This window comes from Notamacropus eugenii, chromosome 7 (genome assembly GCF_028372415.1).
Source record: "Notamacropus eugenii isolate mMacEug1 chromosome 7, mMacEug1.pri_v2, whole genome shotgun sequence".
NCBI lineage: Eukaryota > Metazoa > Chordata > Mammalia > Diprotodontia > Macropodidae > Notamacropus > Notamacropus eugenii.
Window position 1 is genome coordinate 28,404,550 of NC_092878.1, and position 20,102 is coordinate 28,424,651.

The 20,102-nt window shown below is 40.6% G+C and overlaps 1 protein-coding gene and 1 pseudogene across 2 annotated transcripts in view; one reads left to right on the top strand and one right to left on the bottom strand.

The window, feature by feature from the left end:
* Positions 1 to 20,102, bottom strand: part of PLA2G4E (phospholipase A2 group IVE) — a 122,422-nt gene that overhangs the window by 88,868 nt on the left and 13,452 nt on the right. The gene's annotated exons all lie outside the window — the stretch shown is intronic.
* Positions 11,148 to 11,577, top strand: LOC140514160 (endothelial differentiation-related factor 1 pseudogene; annotated as a pseudogene).

Here is a 20,102-nt window from a genome sequence, read left to right on the forward strand (position 1 = left end):
TACACAGGAAGTATATTGAGGTTGGCTGAAGAGATTTCATCACATTTTGTAGCTCTTAAGTAAAATGGCAAGCCAGTTTGGACCCAGAATTCCAGTGCTTGGCCAGAATAGAGGAGAGAAAAGCTTCAGCCAAGCCCCTGAAAGGAATCACTTGGGGAGGGGAAGAGAGAACATATTTCCTCATCTTAAGTAGATTGCCAATTCTGAAAAGATTGGAAGATTTTTGACTTCCCATGGATGGCCTAGAATTATCCTCAGAATAGCAGTGACTGATAGCAATGTCTGCATCCAGAACCAAGGACAAAATAGACACACTGATGAAAGAATTCTACAAGGGCCCCAGCAGAAAGTGATACCACACCTAAGAAGAACTTCCTGAATACCCCACAAAAGAGAGAAAAGGACTTCCAGTAGCCAGGAGATCTGAATTTACCCCTCTGCCATATGAACGCTCTAAGCTTGATTCCACTTTCCCCTGAACTCAGAATATACTTGTGGAAGAATGTGCCCCCAGTTTTATGATTTTCATTGAAAATCAATGAAAAACACACCAGTGGAGACTCGAAACCTATAGTACTAGAACTCTTCTCCCTAAAACTATGTAGGGTTACCTCTAGAACTCTAAAGGGATAAGTAGCTAGCCACGCTTGGGGATTTGACCTGCTAGTCTGTGTGTCAATTAAGAGAGTGAGCACAGAATTCACTTCTGCTACATGTAGAAGATGGGAGGTGGGAGTAGGGGAAGAGATAATGAGTTCTATTTTAGACATATCAAATTTTATATGTATATGGGACATCCAGGTATAGATTCCAGCCTGGAGTCAGAGATGTGAGACTAAAACTCAGGAGGGAGAGGAAGCCTAGATATGTAGGAGAGGTAATCACTGGGAGCTGATAAGATCTCCCAGAGAGAGTGAGCTCAGGGGTGGTAAACCCGGGGTACTCCTGAACATAGTGAATGGGATATGGATGGTGATCTGGTAAAGGAGACTGAGAAGAACTGGTCAGATAGTTAAGAGAAGTGGGAGAGAACAGGCTTCTGGGTTTTCAAACCAGGGAGAATTAAATATAATAGAAATAATGGTAGATGTGGAGTAAGGAAGAGCTCTGGGTTCAAATCCCCTCTATGACTCTTATTAGTTGTATGACCATAGACAAGTTATCCCATTTCTCTGAAACTAATTTTGCTTATCTATAAAATGGGGATACTTGTACTACCGACTCCTACTAGGTTGCCACAAGGTCAATTAGATGATGTGTGTAAAGTATTGTGCAAATGTCTATAATTTATTCCTTTTGTATCTTCACTATGATCTCCATGGATGCTGTGAATAAGTTCACTTACCTTGGCAGTATTCTTTCCAAGGACGTTACACATAGAGGATAGGGTTGAAACACACATTGCCTGAGCTAGTTCAGTGTTTGGGAGGCTCCAGAAAGTGTGGAAGAGAAGGGGTATTAAACTACCTACCAAATTGAAGCTACAGAGCCATGGTGCTGACCTCATTGTCGTATGCCTGTGAAACCTGGGTAGTCTTCCATCACCATGGCAGGAAACAGAATTGCTTCTATTTGCATTGTCTTAGAAAAATTCTGAAGATCACCTTGCAAGATAACGTACCAGACACCGAGGTCCTTTCTCAAGCTGAACTGCCAAGCATTCCAAGTCTGCTGCAGAGAGTACAACTCGGATGGATGGCCATGCTGTTCAAATGCTATACGTTTGCCTAAAGAACTGTTTTACAGAAAACTCACACAAGGCAGGAGTTCACATGGAGGCCAGAAGAAGCAATGTAAGGACACTCTCAAGGTCTCTCTGAAGACCTTTGGAATCAATTGTGAGACATGGGAGACATTGGCATGGGACCATCCAGCATGGCATGCCTGTATCAAAGAAGGCACTGTGCTCTATGAGCAAAGTAGAGTTATAGTAGCTCAAAAGAAACACGAAATACACAAATTTAGAGCAATCTACACCCTAATGATCATATGGACTATTTGTGCCTAACCTGTGGTAGAGCATTCTGAGCCCATTGGTCTAATAAATCACAGTCGGACACACGGTACCTTCACTCCAACATAGTAATGTCATTTTGGTCCTTTTTGAGAATGAAGAGCAACAGCCAACCAACCATCCCCATGTAGCTTCACCCACATCAATCTGTTTATGGAGGGTTGGGGGAGCATATGATCTGGAAAGACTTTTCATGCCAAGGAACAAGCCCCAGGTTTGGTGAGGAACAGCCTCTGGACCCTGGTGACAAAAACAAGTGTCACTGCCATCGGGAAGCAGTTTCGGGGAGGTATTGTAGTTGCTTCGTGGAGGACATCTAATTTGAGAATGAGGAGATGTGAGCTCTAATCCCAGCTTGGCTACCAATGGTGTGCCTCAATTTCTTTATCTTTAAAATAAGGCTGTTAGAGTTCTATGCTGCCCTTCACCCCTAGCCTAGTCTATGCCTGCACACTACCTGGTCAACAGTAAAGTCGCCTTTGGGGAGAGAAGGAATAAACACTGGTCTAGGAGCCAGAAAGTTCAAATTCTGGCTCCTCCACTTGTTGGTTGTGTGGCTTGGGAAAGGCATTTCCATTTCTCTGTGCCTCAGTCTTCCCAGCAATAAAAAGGGGAATAATTTTGCTTATACAACCTACCTCATGGGACTGCTAGATTGAAAGTGATTCGTATGAATGTGGAATAATGCACATAGTCTCAGTCAGATATAGTTGATGTGCTGGTTTTGATTAACTTATTTTTTTCTTTTTTAATATTTCTTACAAGAAAGGGCTCTCAGGGTGAGGGGAGGCAGCAGAAGAAATATATCCAGAAATGAATATGTTGTCAAAACAAAAGATAGTGAGATATTTTTGGAGAGCGGATGGGAGGCAATTGGAGCCAAGTAACTTGTCCAAGGTCACACAACTAGTAAGCGTCAAGTATTTGAGGCTGGATGTGAACTCAGGTCCTCCTGACTCCAGGGCTAGTGTTTGATTCCCTGAGCCACCTAGCCATCCCTAAGACATTGATTTTTGAAAGAAAGCTTTGTAAACTATAAAGGTCTAGATACATAGACAAATGGGAGCTCTGGCTATTCTGAGATCCTTAAGAGTATGACACCTCTGTTCATCTAGCTGCCTAACTTATTTTCTTAAAACAAATGGGTGACCATGTCACTCACCTGCTCAGTAAACTCCCTGGACTCTCTATTACCTCTATAATAAACATAAGCTCTTTTTGGCATGTAAAGCCTTTTACAACCTGGCCCCAGCCTACCTTTCCGGTCTTATTACGTATTACTTCCTTTCATTTACGGTGCAGTCCATCCACACAGTCCTTTTCGAAGATGTTTAGTCTTTTAAGTCACATCTGACTCTCTATGACCCGATCTGGGGTTTTCTTGGCAAAGATATGGGAACGGTTTGCCATTTCCTTACCCAGCTGATTTTACAGATGAGGAAACCGAGGCAAACAGGCTTAAGGAACTTCTCCAGGGTCACACAGCTAATAAATGTCCGAGGCCAGACAGGAAGTCAGGAAGATGAATGTGAATGTTCCTGACTCCAGGGCCAGCACAATCTCTACTGCCCCACCTAGCTACCCATATATATACGTATGTATGTATGTATATATATGTATATATATACGTATATATGTAGCTGTTCGTTTTTCCTTCATTTTCTGAGAACTAACGACATCCCAGGTGATGTCTTAACTTGCACGTCAATTGCAGGTAAGTGAGGCAGAAATACATAAAGACATCAGTTTCCAGTCATCGAATTCCAGGGGCCAGATCAAACCCAAGAAGATGGATGATGGCCTGATATTCAGTGGATGACCTTGGAGTTTTCAACGTGTGACCAAGCTCTAAGCGTTCCCTGGCGTCTGCTTCTCCCGTCTTCATGACAAATTGATCTCACCTGTTCATTCCACCGGGGAAGTCTTCACATGCTTGGAGTAGACATCCCCCTGACCCATCGGTTACCCTCAACCTGATTTAGCCCATCTGCTGAGGTGGTTTACAGGGGGTGTGGCCCCTGGGCATGTTACAGTTTCTTGGAGCCACACAGGTAAGAGTTGAGTACCAGGTGTACACTAAGTGAGGATAAGCAGCCCTGAAAAGGGTTTGGCAAGCCTTCTTGAACACCCATACACCCCACACACCCTTCTTGGTCTTTTGGCTAAGATCAAATATCGTATCTATTCTTCTTGGTTTAACATGAAACATCCTCTATCTGACATACCTGTCTGTATATGTAGATCTTGTCTCCCCTGGCTAGATTGTAAGGTCTTTGAGGGCTGGGGCTATTTCCCTTTTTTCTTTGTATTGGCAATGTCTAGTACAGTGCCAGGGAATAGGCACCTAATAAATTTCTATTGGTTGACTAACTGATCGATAGTTCCATATTGCTAGCTAGCTTCCTTGGGCCTGCACTCTCTCACCCAATCACTCTAAATAGTTTGGATACAATTCTAAGGCATGGACCAAGACAAAAATAATAGCTCCCATTTATAAGTATCTCATCAGATCCTCAGGACTTTGCGAGTTTCACCCCCACAATTTACAGCTGAGAGGTGCATATTATTAAAAGAGGGAGCTAGATTTAGAGTCAGAAGATGTCGGATCATGGTGGTTAATATTTAAAATATTAATTTTTACTAATATATCTTCCTAATGTGTCTGATCATAGATCTATCAGATATTACACTTCCCCCTTTTCTTCTCATAGCTTTCACTGAATTCATCTTCTTCTTTGGGCACCAATTTAACCACATTGAATTTATTTCATTAATTTAGACTACTTCCAGATGGGGTTCAGATCTTGGTTAAAATCAATTAATTCAATAAAAAACATAGACAAACCAGTCTATTGAGGGAGAAATAAGTATTTGTTAAGCACCTACTCTGTGCCAACCACTAGACTAAGTATTTTGCAAATATCATCTCCTTTGATCCTCATGAGAACCCTGGGAGTTATTATTGCCATTTTACAGTAGAGCAAACTGAGGTAGAAGAGATTAAGTGACTTGCTCAGAGTCATACAGCTAGTAAGTGTATGGCTAGATTTAAGCTTGGGTCTTCCTGATTCTAGGTCAAGCACTCTATCCGCTGTGCCACCTAGCTATGCATGCAATGAACATTAGTCATTGGGTCAGACAACCTGGGTTGGAACTTAGCTGTAACACTCCCTATTTGTGACCCAGGAAAACCACTTAAATCCTCTAAGCCTCATTTTCCTCATTGTCAAAATGAGGGCGATAATAGTAATTGGACCAAATGCCTCCGTTGTGGAGAAAGTACTTGGTAAACCTTAAACACGATAGTAATGTTAACTATTACCATTAGAAGTTATTATCAAGTAAAACAATTGACAGAATGATGTTTGTTTCCCTTTTTCAGTCTCTTAAGTCCTTCTCTACTGTCAAGGCCATCTCCCCACTCACAATAAAAGTGAACTCCTTATCTTTCTATACCTCTGAATGCTTTTCCTAAACCTCTCCCTTTTACTTATCACACTCTCCATGTATCCACATTTTTTTGTGTCTACAGCTTTCCCCCGTCCTCATTAGATTATGACAGACTTTTTTTAAAAAAGGTCTATGTTGCACCTAGTTTTGTATGCTCAGTATCTTGTATATAATGGGCCACTGATAATCATTTGAAATAAAATTTGATTTGACTTTAATGCAACCAAAAAAAAAAAAAAAGATGTGGGATCAGAACTTAGTTTTGCCTTCTGCCCTTGTGACCAGGGTCAAATTCCTTACGCTTTTCTGAGTTTTAGTTTCCTCCTACTTAGAATGAGAAATCTGGACAAGATGACCTTTAAGGTTCCTTTCCCTTGTAAATCTATGAATCTAGGCCTTGTCCAAGATTGCTAATAAGGCAGGAATCAAACCCAGGCCTTCCCGTCTTTCTTCCCCAGAACTCTGTGCCTTATGCAACAATGACTCTCTAAGGTGAGGATCATATTTTAAGACTCTGAAACTCTGAATGATTCATGGGTGGGGTTAAGATGTGTAATAATCAGATGTAATAAAGATAACAGAAACTAAAAAGAATTTCTGATGTCCCAAATTCATTGCTACATAACTAGAGAAGAGAGGAGCTATTCTGGCAAAGATTAACAATTAAGGACAGATTATTTTCAGAGGGGAAGGCAATGAGGTGTGTGTGACATGAGAGGGAAACAGATGTCTGTATGAAAAATGAGCTCAGGAACCACAAGAGATTCCTTTTGTCCTTTAAAGCAGAAGGACCATTCACTAACAGTCCCAAATCCTCCTACTTTGTGGAAGATTAAGGGCAGGGATGCTTATATTCTTTTTCTCCTTGGAGTTCAAGAACTTGGATAAATAGTCCTTCTGTCAGAATCCAGGGAACAAACTCCTACCTTACCTAGACTGAACTAATGTCTGTCACAGCTTTGAATTTTTCCTGGGATATAAGGGTTACAATCTCACCCTCCTTTTCTCTTCTTCTCTACTCCAGATCACCACAGGTGCCATTAAGGTTTCTTGAGCACCCCAGGCAGAACTGACTCCAAGCCTGACCATGCTCTCTGACTTTTCTCCCCTTCTTTATCCCAAAGTTCACTCCCAACCTCCTTCCTACCAACATCCCCTACCCCTTTTCTCTTCCTAGTAGGATCTCTATCCACTGCCATTCTTGTTGGAGGAAATCTCCTCTCCACTCTGACCCTTAGACCCCTCTAACCTGCTTACTAGTGGGATGTTCCTTTGAGGCAAACACTCTCTACAGAGAAGACTCCTGGGTCTTCTTATTCATCCTGTAGTCTTATAGGACTCTGGTCATTTCTGTCTACCTGTAGCTGACCTCTTCCTGTCATCTTAAAGTGTGAAATCCTTGAAACGAGAGATTGTCTTCATTTTCTGTCTGTACCCCCCCAGCACTTAGCACAGCACTTGGCCCACAGTATGCACTTAATAAATACTTTTTTCATTCATTCATTCATTCATTCATTCATTCATTCATTCATTCATTCATTTAATACTCATTCGAATTTCATCCACTGCTCACAGAACCTCTCCCCCTCACAGGCAACCATCCTGCCTACCCTTTTTATTGCACTTGGTCCCATGGCCCAAGATGTCAACTGCTGCCCAAGCTCTCCACAACCTTGACCCACCATCTCGTAATAAGCAAATGACCCAGTTGTCAGATTATTCTGATATTGGCATCTGATACTTTGCCAGGAGAGGATCTGTCTGCCCAAGACTGACGCCAGAGTGTTGCTATAATCCAGGCTGACATTACAATCTCAGCAAACAACTTGGAGAAGCTGACTGAGGCTTGGGGATTCTGACCCACAAGAAACAGAAAGGACCTGCAGCAACACACACAATTATTGAACCTCTTCCATGTGTGAGGTTCTAGGCCAAGTTATTGTGAGAATCAGATAAGCTAATATGCGTAACACACCTTGTTACTTTAAGGAACCATAGAAATGCCAACAATTACGATTAAGTAAAAAGACAGAAAGGACACACTCCCTGTCCTGGAGGGGTTTTATATAAAAGGACAGACTAATAATGACATCTCTTATATTGATAAGAGAAAATAGAACTGAATACCAGGGCAGCTAGGTGGTACAGTGGTTAGAGCACTGGGCCTGGAATCAGGAAGGTCTGAGTTCTGACATCAGGTTCTTATTAGCTGTGTGACCCTGGGCAAGTCGTTTAACCATTTATCTCAGTTTTCTCATCTGTAAAATGAGCTAGAGAAGGAAACGGCAAACCACTGTAGTATTTTTGCCAAGAAAACCCCAGATGGGGTCACAGAGTGTTGAACGTGGCTAAAATGGCAGAACAGTAAGAACGAAGTTACTAAACTCTGCGATTCAGACATCAAATGTTGTAGAATCGTTCTGATCAGTGGGGTCACAGGGGCCAGTTGGTAGACTTGGTCTGCATCTTGGGAATGAGTGGGATTTGCATGAGAGAGAAGTAGGCTTTGGTGGAAAGGGGGAAAAGAAATAAAAGGAGCACCAGCAGTAGAGATATAAAAATCACAGAACCTCAGCAGGAAGGAACCTCGGACATCATCTGAGATGACAGGTCTTACAGGCTGACTAAAGCTGATCGTTAAATTTTCCAGTATGAACATTCACACCTCAGAAGTGTGCAAATGCTACACATCTAAACTTGATTCAGTGTTTTCTTGGTTTTCTAGACTTAAAGTGATGGAGAAACTGTCAATAATGCAGATGAAATTTAAAAGCATAACCTACTTTTTGAATTCCCTCTATAGTAACAATAATAAACATTGCAATATATTAAATATGTATTTTATATACTTATATAATATGAATTCTTTTATAACATTCCCTAGAAATGGCCAACCAGCCTAGATTTGAAGATCTCCAGTGACGGGAAACCCATTACCTCCCAAGGCAGGCCATTGGACAGCCCCAATTGTTAAAATTTTCCAAATACCAAGCCTCGATCTATCTCTGTTCAGCTTCTACCAATTTCTTCTTCTCCTCCTCCTCCTTCTTCCTTCTCCTCTTCTTCATTCTTCTTTCTCCTCCTTCTCTTTCTCCTTCTCCTCCTAATTATTCTTCTTCTTCTTTGGCAATTGGGGTTAAGTGACTTGCTCAGGGTTACATAGCTAGTGATTATCTGAGGTTAAATTTGAATTCAGGTCTCCCTCATGCCAGCCTTATCTATCCCAAGCTAAATATGATCAGTTCCTTCATCCTATCACTATATGGCATAATCTCTAGTCCTCTCCTCATCCTGGGATGCATCAACACAGATCTCACATTACTTGATAACATACTCATTTTTAGAGTGTTTCCTCTGTCACTGGCTTAATGATCATATGGTCTTTGGTGCAAGGTCAGGGAGGTTTTGGGAGGCAGAGAGGAAAGAGGCAGGAACACCAGTGAGGAAACTCATCTTTAGCTCAGCTCTAGACATGTCACTCCCCTATTCAAAAATCTTCAGTGACTCCTTGTCATATATCAAGCAAAATTCAAAGTCCTTTGTAATAAATGTCTTCTTAAAAAAATGGCCATGTAATAGTTCTCTGTTTCAGGTGGTTGAGTCCTATCCTCCCCAATGGATGGTGAGTTCTTTGGGTTCCGGAATAATTTCTTCTACTTCTTTTGTATTCATCAGTTACCTGATATAGGACCTTCAAAGAGTTAGACCTGAAGGGCTCCTAGAGATCACTGAGTCCAGCTCCCCCATTTAAACTGAGGCACATAAAGGTTAAGTGACTTGTCCTAGTAAAGGTCCAAAGCAGGACAGTGCCTTATCCATAACTACACCTCACTGCTGACAAACTCAGGGGATAACTAGTACATTCTTGCTTAACTTCCCTAGGTTTGGAGTGGAGTATGGATGGCAAGGTATAGACAACCTTCATGAGAACCATCTTGGAATAATAGAAAACATAGAACATAAACTCAGATCATCTGTGTTTTAGAGCTTTCTGGGCCTCAGTTTCCCCATCTTTAAAGTGAGGGAGTTGGACTAGATGACCTATAAGGTTTCTTCCATATCCAGCACTATGAGCCCCTTCTCTTGGCTTCAGCTTTCCTCATCTATGAAATGAGGAAGTCAGATGATGATTTCTGAAGTCACTTTCTGCTCTGACAGTCTATGACCAGAGTTGATAGATTTTATTTCAGGACATAATGCCATAGGGTGGTGAAGCAGGACACATGTACTGACAATAGTCACTGACAATGCCCTGGCTATCTCATATTTCAGCTCCCACTGCTATTTCCCTAGTCAGGTGGCTTCATTAATTCTCACCCAGACTAGTGCAACAGATTCTCATTTAGACATTTGGGTTTAATGTCACTTACAAACATTTATTAAACTTCTATTCCTCATATAGCACTATTCTAGGTTCTGGAGGAGAGCCGAAGTTTAAATGACAAGGTCTCTGTCCTCATAGAACTGTAATCTAGTAGGGAATTTGACATCCACAAATACCTCTGATTCAAAATAATCACTGACAGATGCTACAGAACTAAGAAATTTGTGAAATCAGGGTGGGGAAGGCAACATGAAGGTGGCATTTGACTTGAGAATTAAAGAGTAGGTTTGGTTTCCGATCAAGAGGGTGGAGTATGGGTGGCAACCCAGCCAAACTATACCAACATTTCCCTCCAAACAACTTTAAAATAACTCCTCAAACAAAATTTTGGAGCAGCAAAGCCAACAAAAACTCAGAATGAGACATTTTTCCAGCCTAAGACAACTTGGGAGGTAGGCAGGGGAGGTCTGTGACACTGAGGTAGGAGCCAGCCAAGAGTAGAGCAGGCACATCAGAGGTGGGACTAGGAAGTGGCACAGCAATAGCAGTAGCATCTTCAGGAGCTCTTGGTCTGGAGACTGTAAGCAGGGTTGGACAACTAGTCAGAAAGAGATTACAGAAAGAGATTACAGTTGCACTGGGTGCAATTGACACTGATTGGTAACTCTATTGCCCCTAAATTGTTCCAGGTCACAGTTCCAGGTCCAAGAGGAATGCTAGTGTGTGCAGCTACAGGGGAGCTAGGGCTCTTCCAAGGTAAAAACCAGAGCACAGACCAGGAGAGCAATGACCACACCTCTTCCTGAATCACATCACTTTGGAAGCACTGAAAATTTGCAGATTCCCTGAACTCTCTCTGAAAATAGCAGCATGAAAAAGTCTGAAGCTTGGGACAGTGTCTCCTCACTCTCTGGTGAGCAAAGCCTAACTTTAACATAAAGTTGAAAAACAAGAAATAGGGAAATGTGCAAATGGTAAAATGTGCAAACAACAGAAAAGTAACTTGATCATAAAAAGCTATTGTGATGGCAGGTAAGCCCAAGATACAAACTCAGAAGAAGACAATAACATGAAATCAGCCACAAACAAAGCTTCAAAGAAAAATGCTAATTAGACCCAAAGCCTATGAGCATCCCTGGAAGAGTAAAGAAAGAGATAAAAAAGTTAGAGGGAAAACTGGGAAAAGAGATGAAAATGATACAGAAAATTATGAAAAGAAAATTAATATCTTGGTAAAAAGAGATGCAAAAAATACTGAAGAAGGAGGAGAGTAGCAAGTGATCAAGGAGGGAGGAGTGTTGCATTACTCTCCAAGTCCAGCTTCCCCAAAAGTGGAGATTCCTTCCTCATACCCCTGTTATGGCCAAGAGCAACTGGGACACCATGATGGTGCTGTGCAAGAAGGGCCCACAGTGGCTCAGGCCAAGTCTATGCAAGCCATCTTAGCAACTCAGAGAAGAGGAGAAGATGTGGAGACTCCCAAGAAATGGGCTGTGACTCCATCACAAAGAATACAGCCAAATTGGACCGAATGCCTGAGGAACTTCACCATGACAGGGTCACTCTAGAAGTGGGCAAAGTAATTCAACAGGGTCAGCAGAGCAAGGGAATGACACAGAAGAATCTGGTCACAAAAATAAATGAAAAGTCCCAAGTTATTGCTGATTATGAGTGTGGATGGGCCATTCCTAATGACCAGGTCTTGGGCAAGATTGAAAAAGCCATTGGTCTCAAGTTTCATGGGAAGGACTTTGGAAAGCCACTTGAGACAAGACCAAAGGAGAAATGAACAAAAAGCCTAGGAATCAGTTCATTCAGACTGATCAAGTCTGGCAGATTTTCCTTCACCACCAAAATCAATGTGTCTCTTCACATTGCCAAGCTGAACACATGGGTATCACACTTGTTTGGGAGAGGAATCTTCCAGATCTATACCTGCTGTAATAAAAACAAACAACCCAAACTTTGCAAATTAAATGATTCTCCTGACTTTTTTCCCCTTCTTTTTCTGAAGATTGAGGAGCCAGAACTAATAATCTTCTTAATTTTGTCAGTAAATGTTTCTCTCTCTAGAAGCAGCTATAATTTTTTGAAGCATTGGGGCATATGTTGAAATTGGATCAATTTAAATTAATGTGTTTTAAGGGGAGGGTTAGCATGGAGGGGGTTACATCTGTTTGGCATCCAGGGATCTTATTCCTTGTTTTTCAAAGAGTGCAAATGTGCCACCAACTTAAGTGACTTCTGTTCTCCCTAGTCTGCATTTTCAAGAGAAACTAATACAAGTTGGCTACCCTTAAAAAAATACTGAGGAAAATAACAACTTAAAAAACAGAATTAGCCTAAAGGCAAAAGAAGAACAAAAATTCACTGAAGAAAAGAACTCCTTAAAAAGCACAACTGACCAAATGAGCAAAGGTACAAAAGCTCACTGAAGATTATAATTCCTTTAAAATTAGAATTGGGCAAGTGAAAGCTAATGACGCCACAAGATATCAAGAAACAATAAAACAAAGTCAAAAGAATGAAAAAATATCAGAATATGTGAAATATCTTACCAGAAAAACAATTGACCTAGAAAATAGGTTAAGAAGAAATAATTTAAGAATTATTGGACTACCTAAAAGCCACAATTTTTAAAAAAGAGCCTGCTTATCATATTTCAAGAAATCATTAAGGAAAACTGCCCTGATATCTTCCATTCAGAGGATAAAATAGAAATTGAAAGAATTCACCAATCATCTGCTGAAAGAGATCCTAAAATGAAAATCCTAGGAATGTTAGAGCCAAATTCCAGAGCTCCCAGATCAAGATGAAAATATTGCAAGCAGCCAGAAAGAAATAATTCAATAATTCAAAGTCAAGATCACACAAGATTTAGCAGCTTCTACATTAAAGGATGATAGGGCTTGAAATATGGTATTCTGGAACACAAAGGAGCTAAGATTACAACCAACAATCTAACCAGCAAAACCCAGAATAATCCTTCAGGGTGAAAAATGGATATTTAATGGAATAGAGTATGTTCAAGTACTCCTGATGCAAAGACCAGAGCTGAATAGAAAATGTGACGTTCAAACATAAGACTCAAGAGAAGCATAAAAAGGTAACATGAAAGGTATTCATAAGAGACTCAATAAGGTTAAATGGTTTACATTCCTATATGGGAAGATGATACATGTAACTCCTAAGAGCTTTATCATTTTTAGGGCAGTTAGAAGAAGTCTATCTAGACAAAGGGAATAAGTGTAAGTCTTTTATATAGGGATAATCTCCAAAAAGATGAACAAGCAAAAGAATGAAGGAGTGAGAAAGAGAGATGCAGCGGGAGACAAGAGAAGGGAAAGGTGGAATAGAGAAAGTTTTCTCACATAAAAGAGGCTTGCAAGAAAGATTTTCTATAGCAGAGGGAAAATGGTGGGGTGGACAATATTTGAACCTCAATTTCATTGGAATTGGTTTAAAGAGGAAAATTTACATATACACATTCAATTGGATATAGAAATCCATCTTACCCAATAAGGAAATAAGAGGGGAAGGGGATAAGAGAAAAGGGGGGGAATGATAAAAAGGAGGGTAAATTAAGGGAGGAAGTGGTCAAAAGCAAAACAGGCTTTTGAAGAGCAAGGGGATAAAAAGAGAGAGAAAAGAGATAAGGGGGGATTTGGATAGAGGGAAATACACGGTAATCATAACTGTGAATGTGAATAGGAGGCGTTCACTCATAAAATGGGAGTAGGCAGCAGAGCAGATTAGAAGTCAGCATCCAACAATATGTTATTTACAAGAGATATACTTGAAACAGAGACACAGAGAGTTAAAATAAAAGGCTGGAGAGGAATCTATTATGATATAGTTGAAGCAAAAAAATAAAAAGGCAAAAAAAAAAAAATCAAAAGCCAAAATAGACCTAATTAAAAGAGATAATTAGGAAAACTACATTTTTATAATAGGTACCATGAAAATGAAGTAATATTAAAAAAAGTTTCCCTGATAAAAATACATATATTTCTCAAATATATAGGGAACTGAATCAAATTTATAAAAATAGGAGCCATTCCACAATTGATAAATGGCTAAAGAATATAAGCAGGCACTTTTCAGAAGAAGAAATCAAAGCTATCAATAGTCATATAAAAATATTCTAAATCACTATTGATTAGAGAAATACAAATTAAAACAATTCTGAGGTACTACCTTGCATCTTTCAGAAATGACAAATGCTGGAGAAGAGGAGGGAAAATGAGTAGACTAATAAACTTTTGGTGGAATTGTGAACTGATCCAATCATTCTGGAGAGCAATTTGGAACTATGCCCCAAAGTCTATAAAACTGTGCATATCCAGCAATAGCACTACGAGATCTGTACCCCAAAAGTCCCATCTGTACAAAAATATTTATAGTAGCCTTTTTTGTGGTGGCAAAGTATTAGAAATCGAGAGGATGCTCATCAACTGGGGAATGGCTGAACCAGTTGTGACATATGATTGTGATAGAGTACTACTGTGCTATAAGAAATTATGAGGGGGGTGGGTTTAGAAAAAAAACATGGCAAAACCCATATGAAGTGATGGGAAATGAAATGAGAAGAGCCAGGAGATCATTGTGCATATAGAAACAATAATGTTGTGATGAAGATCAACTGTGAAAAGCTTGGCTGCTCTGATCAATATAATGATCCAAGACAGCTCCAAAAGGCTCAGGATAAAAAGTGATATAAACCTCCAGAAAAAGAACTGACGAATTCTAAGTGCAAATTGAAACATCATTTTCTCACTTTCTTTCCTGATTTTTTTGGTTTTTTTGTGAGATGATTAATATGGAGATATATTTTGCTTGATTTCACATGTATAACTAGTTGATATCATTCTGCTTGCCTTCTCAGTGAGTATAAGAGGGGGTGGAAAGCAGGGAGAGAATTTGGAAATTTAAAAGAAAATAATGCTATAAATAAGTAATAAAATTTTATAAAAGAATAAAATGCAAAAAAAAATTGGGTGGGTATGATTCACAAAGGGCAGGGAGGATATTTTTGACACTGAGAACTGTATAAAGTAATACAGGAGAGCACAAGTCATGTTAAGTGACCAGAAAATAACCCAGTTTGGCTGGTATACAGAGATTAAGGAGAGTGGAATGTGAAAAGCATGTGGAGATAAGGTGGTACTGGATCATAGTGGCTTTGAATGCCACAAAAGAGTGTAAGCACTATAGGGAGCCACTGAAAATTTTTGCACAAGGGTGTCACAAGTTCAAGCCTATGCAAAAGGAAGATTTGTTTCCTAACTGGTCTTCCTGCCTCTCATCTCTTTGACCTCCAAATCCTCCTACCTGATGGTCCACTGATACCATAACGCCCCTATATAGTTTATAATCTCAGAATGCGTCATTAGACACTGAGATATTAAGAGGCTTGCTTGTGGTTACCCAGATAACATGTGTCAGAGGCAAGACCTGAATTCAGGTCTTTCTGACACCAAGACTGCCTCTCTATACACTTATCCTTGGTACCTCTCTACTGTCCTGGCAGATTAAATTTCCTGAAATGCAACTCTGATCATAATATTCCCTGGCTCAAAATCCTTCACTCACACAATGAATGAAGCCAGAAACCAGGATCTTGGCCTTCAGAATCTAAAGGTTGAGCTACCCTTAACAGCTTTGTCTCAAATTTTTTTTCGCATTTAGCCAAGGCTTCAGCCAAAGTGGAACACTGACTGTCCCATCTCTGTATCTTTTCTCACATTGTACCTTTGCCCAGAGTCTTTGAGTCTGCAGATTCCCCTAGATCATCCTGTCCATACCTCAGTCTCTGTTGTTAAAATCCTATCCATTCATTCTTTTTTTGTCCAATTAACAAATATTTTTTTTTCTCTTTTCCTCTTCTGAAAAAAAAAAAGAGAAAGAAAACCCTTGGAAGAAATACGCATGGTCAAGCAAAAAAGATCCCCATTTTGGCCACATCCACAAATGATTGTGCCTTTCTGTATCTTGAGTTTTTCTCCTCTTTTTCCGATGGTGCTATCAGATCTTTCTTTAAATTTTTAAAAAAAGTTTTATCAGTCTTTTGATTTAAACACTGTAGTCATTTCACAACATGAACTCCTCCCTACCAAAGAGCCCTTCCTTAAAACAAAGAAAAACAATTAAATAAATCCAACTGACACAGTGATCTCATCTGATGTCACATTATATGCAACTTTCAACATTCATACTTCTCTCCCACACCTCTCTACTCAAGGGAAGGAGCTATAGATTTCCTTCTCTAGGGCCAAGAGTGACATGAATGAAAGAACGAGTGAATGAATGAATGAACGGAGGATTTATTAAGTACATGCTATGTGCCAAGTATGGTGCTAAAAACTGGGAATTTAAAAAAAAATTGAAGAGAGTTCATGCCCTCAGGGATCTTATATTCCAATAGGGGAAGATAACACATATCTAGGCATCTGTCAAATGAGCTGGAGAAGGAAATGGCAAAGCACTCCAGTATCTTTGCCAAGAAAACTCCAAATGGGGTCACAGAGAGTCAGCCATGACTGAACAAGAATAATCAAAAAGGGGCACCTAGGTGCTGTGTGTATGTATGTGTTCATCCTTCATTGCCGAAGAAGACCATGCCATCAGAGAAATAATGACATGACTTGCACTTGGGTTTGTTTTGAGTGAGGGAGGGCTGTGCAGGTCACCAGCCTCACTTCTCCTCCAGAGCCATCTGAATCCAGTGACCAGATATTCATCAGGATGATTGGAGATGACCCAGGATGAGACAATTGGGGTTAAGTGACTTGCTCAAGGTCTCACAGCTAGTGAGTGTCAGGTGTCTGAGGTAAGATTTGAACTCAGGTCTTCCTGACTCTAGCTATATGACAGTTCTAAGAATGGACATATTTCTCACTTTAGCACGGTGGGGTGGGGAGGAGTGCTACATTTGCTCTTCTCCTCTACCAAATCCCTGATGTCTGGAAATGGGGGAGGAAGAAGAGGGGTGCCAAGCTTTCAGATTGGGGAAACAAACTTCTCCAGAGTCAGACCACAGCAAAAGCCACACCGTCAGACCTTTGTCCCAGAACAACTGAGGGTCTGTTGGTGGGGAAGGGACAGAAGAGGTGGGTATGGGGGGAAGATCAAAGTTATGGGAAGACTTTTTCTCACTTTCCTTTTTCTCTCAATTGCACCACCAACCCCCAATCCTTCAAGGCCCAACTCAATTCTTTCATGGTGGTCGTCATCAAAGGAAGTTTTGACAAAGGGAGAGGAAGGTCCAACAATTAACAAATGTCCAGGATGGAATTCCAACCCAGAGCTCTCCTGACTCCAAGGGAACAATCTTTTAACTGCTGGATCTGCAGTTGGGAAGGGACTTGGGTTCAAACCCCAGCTCTGCTTTATAGGCTGTCAGACTCACCCTGAGCAAGCGACTACTACACCCTTTTGGACCTTTATTTCCTCATCTATAAAAAGGGGAGCTTGGAAAAAAAATGCTCTCCAAGTTGGGAACTAGTATTAAATCCTATGATATAGTGATTCTAAAACCAATCAACCAAGAAACATCTATTAAGCACCTACCACATGTATTAAGTTCTGGGTATACAAAAAGTGACAAATGAAAGACCCTGTGCTTAAGGAATTTACAATCTAATGGAGAAGCTTACATTCTCTCTCTCTCTCTCTCTCCCCTTCCCCCCCCGCCACATACACAAACATATAGACACATGCACACTCACACCGTCCTCTTTTAGGTTCACTTCCATCCTCTCTCTACATATCCTGTACGTCCCTACTTATTTTCCTGTTGTCTCCTCTACTAGAATGTAAGCCCCTTGAGAAAATGGACTGTGTTTTTGCCTTTCTTTGTCTCCTTAGCACTTAGCATAGTGCCTGACACATAGTGAGCATCTAATAAACACTTACTGACTAATAAGCATCTCACAGACCTGCAGTTGTAGACACACACCTCCAACCCTCTGCTGCCTTTGTGGCTTTCTCATTCAAAATAAGGTCTCTCCCTTTTGTGGGAGTACCAGCTAAGGCCCCTGACCTCAGGCCTTTCGATGGACTTCTAGGTCAGCACCTGCTCCACTGGTTTTCAACACCCTGGAAACTGCAGTGGGGCAAGAGCATAAGCCTTGATAACATACCTTGGAGATGTTGTAGGTTCTGTTTCAGACCATTGTCACAAAGTGAATATTGCAATACAGCATATCAGACTAAGCTTTTGGTTTCACAGTGTATATAAAAGTTATACTATTATTCTTAAATGTGTAATAGTGTTATCTCTTTAAAAAATGTACATACCTTAGTTAAAAAATACTTCATTATTAGAAAATGCTAACCATCATCTGAGCCTTCAGTGAGTTGTAACCTTTTTGCTAGTGGAGGGTGTTTCCTCAATGTTGCTGACTGCTGACTGTTCAGGGTAGTGGTTGCTGAAAGTTGGGTTGACTTGTGCTAATTTCTTAAAATAAAACAACAATAAAGTTTGCCGCATAAATTGACTCTTCCTTTCTCTTGGACACTTAGAGGGTATTGTGGGGTTATCAACTGGCCTAATTTCAATTTTGTTGTATCTCAGGGAATGTGGAGGCCCGAGGACAAGGAAAGAGGCGAGAATGGTTGATCTATGGAGCAGTCAGAACGCACACATTTATTGATTAAATTTACCATCTTATATGGGTGCTGTTTGTGACACCCTAAGAAATGACTAAAATGGTAACATCGAAGATTGCCTATCAGATCGCCACAACAGATATAATAATAGTGAAAAAGTCTGAAATACTTAATTACCAAAATATGACGCAGAGACACAATGTGAGCACACACTATTGGAAAAATGGCACTTTGATCGACACAGGCCTGCCACAAACCTTCGATTTGTAATTTAAAAAGACAAAACTTTATCTGCAAAATGCGAGAAAGCAAAACGCAATAAAATGAGGTACGCCTGCATATGCCCAGGTGTCTTGTGGATACAGAGGGAGCCAATAGTCTCCTCTGGGGAGGGAAAACTCCCAAGAGAGGAACACTTCAAGATGTTACAAAGAGTGGAGAAAGAGGAAGAAAGAAGGAAAAATTGAGGACAGGGTGGAGTTCACAATATGCTTCATGAAGACTCCTGGAAGGGTTAAGAATGAGGAAACAGAGAAAGCATTTCCTATGTCAAACAGGATAAGGTCATTCTGGTAAATGTTGCATATCTGGTGACCGAGTAATCTTTACTTCCAGATAGTAAGCATGACATAAGCAGCCCTTCCCAGACGGGAGTCAGGCAGTCAGTCAGTCAATAAGCATTCATTGAATACTTACCATGTACACCAGGCACTGTGCTAAGCACTGGGGATACAAAGAGAGGGAAAAACATATCCACTGTCCTCAAGGAACTCACAGTCTAATAGGAGAAACACCATGTCAATAGGTGCATCCAAGACATCTTCAGAATGGATAAAGGTAATTTGAAAAGGAGAAGGCTAATGGGGGGCGGGGTACAGAGGGAGGGGAAAGGGAGAAGAAAGGCATCCTGCAGAAGACAGTGTTTGAGTTGAGTCTTGAAGAAGGCTAGAAAAACTAAGAGGTCCAAGTGAAGGGCCAGAGAACCAGAGGGAGGAGGGGAGCCATTGAAAAAGCATAGAGATGAGAAATGAAATGTCATGTTCCAGGAAATGTAAAATCAGGCCAGCATAGCTTGATTGTAATAGACTCAGAAGGCAGTATGAGACCCTATCGATTCACCAAGGTCACATGTTTCTATGAAACTTACTGGTCAATATTAACAATAGAGAAAGAGGACCCTGGGTACATCTTCAGAGTTATCTCAGGGGAGATGCTGAGTTCCTTATCTGTCCCTGCAGCTTTCTTAAAGGAAGATGTAGGAGGGAGGAAGTAGTATCACCCCACACACAGGAATACAAACTTCCTTGGGTTATTTCAGAAGTCCAAGCCTAGGAAAAAGTGCAATGTCATCTACGTAGCTCCACTTTACCATGACTCAAGGTCCCATCCATCTCTGCCTTCTTGTAGAGGCTGCATCCTGTATCCCAGGCATTCGATCTTTTCATCCAGCACATCCCACCCAACCTCCTTTGACTCCTGATTTCCCTGGCTTCTTCCTTCAAGTCTCAGTTAAAAATCTAACTTTCTGAAAGAAGTTTTTCTTAATATCTCTCGGTACTGGTGTATTCCCTGAGAGATTATCTCTAATTTGTCTTGTCTGTATCCTGTTTGTACATAGATGTTCACATGTCTCCCCTATTACATGATGAGCTCCTTCAAGTCAAACTGATTCTGCCATATTTTTTATCTGTAATACTTTCATAA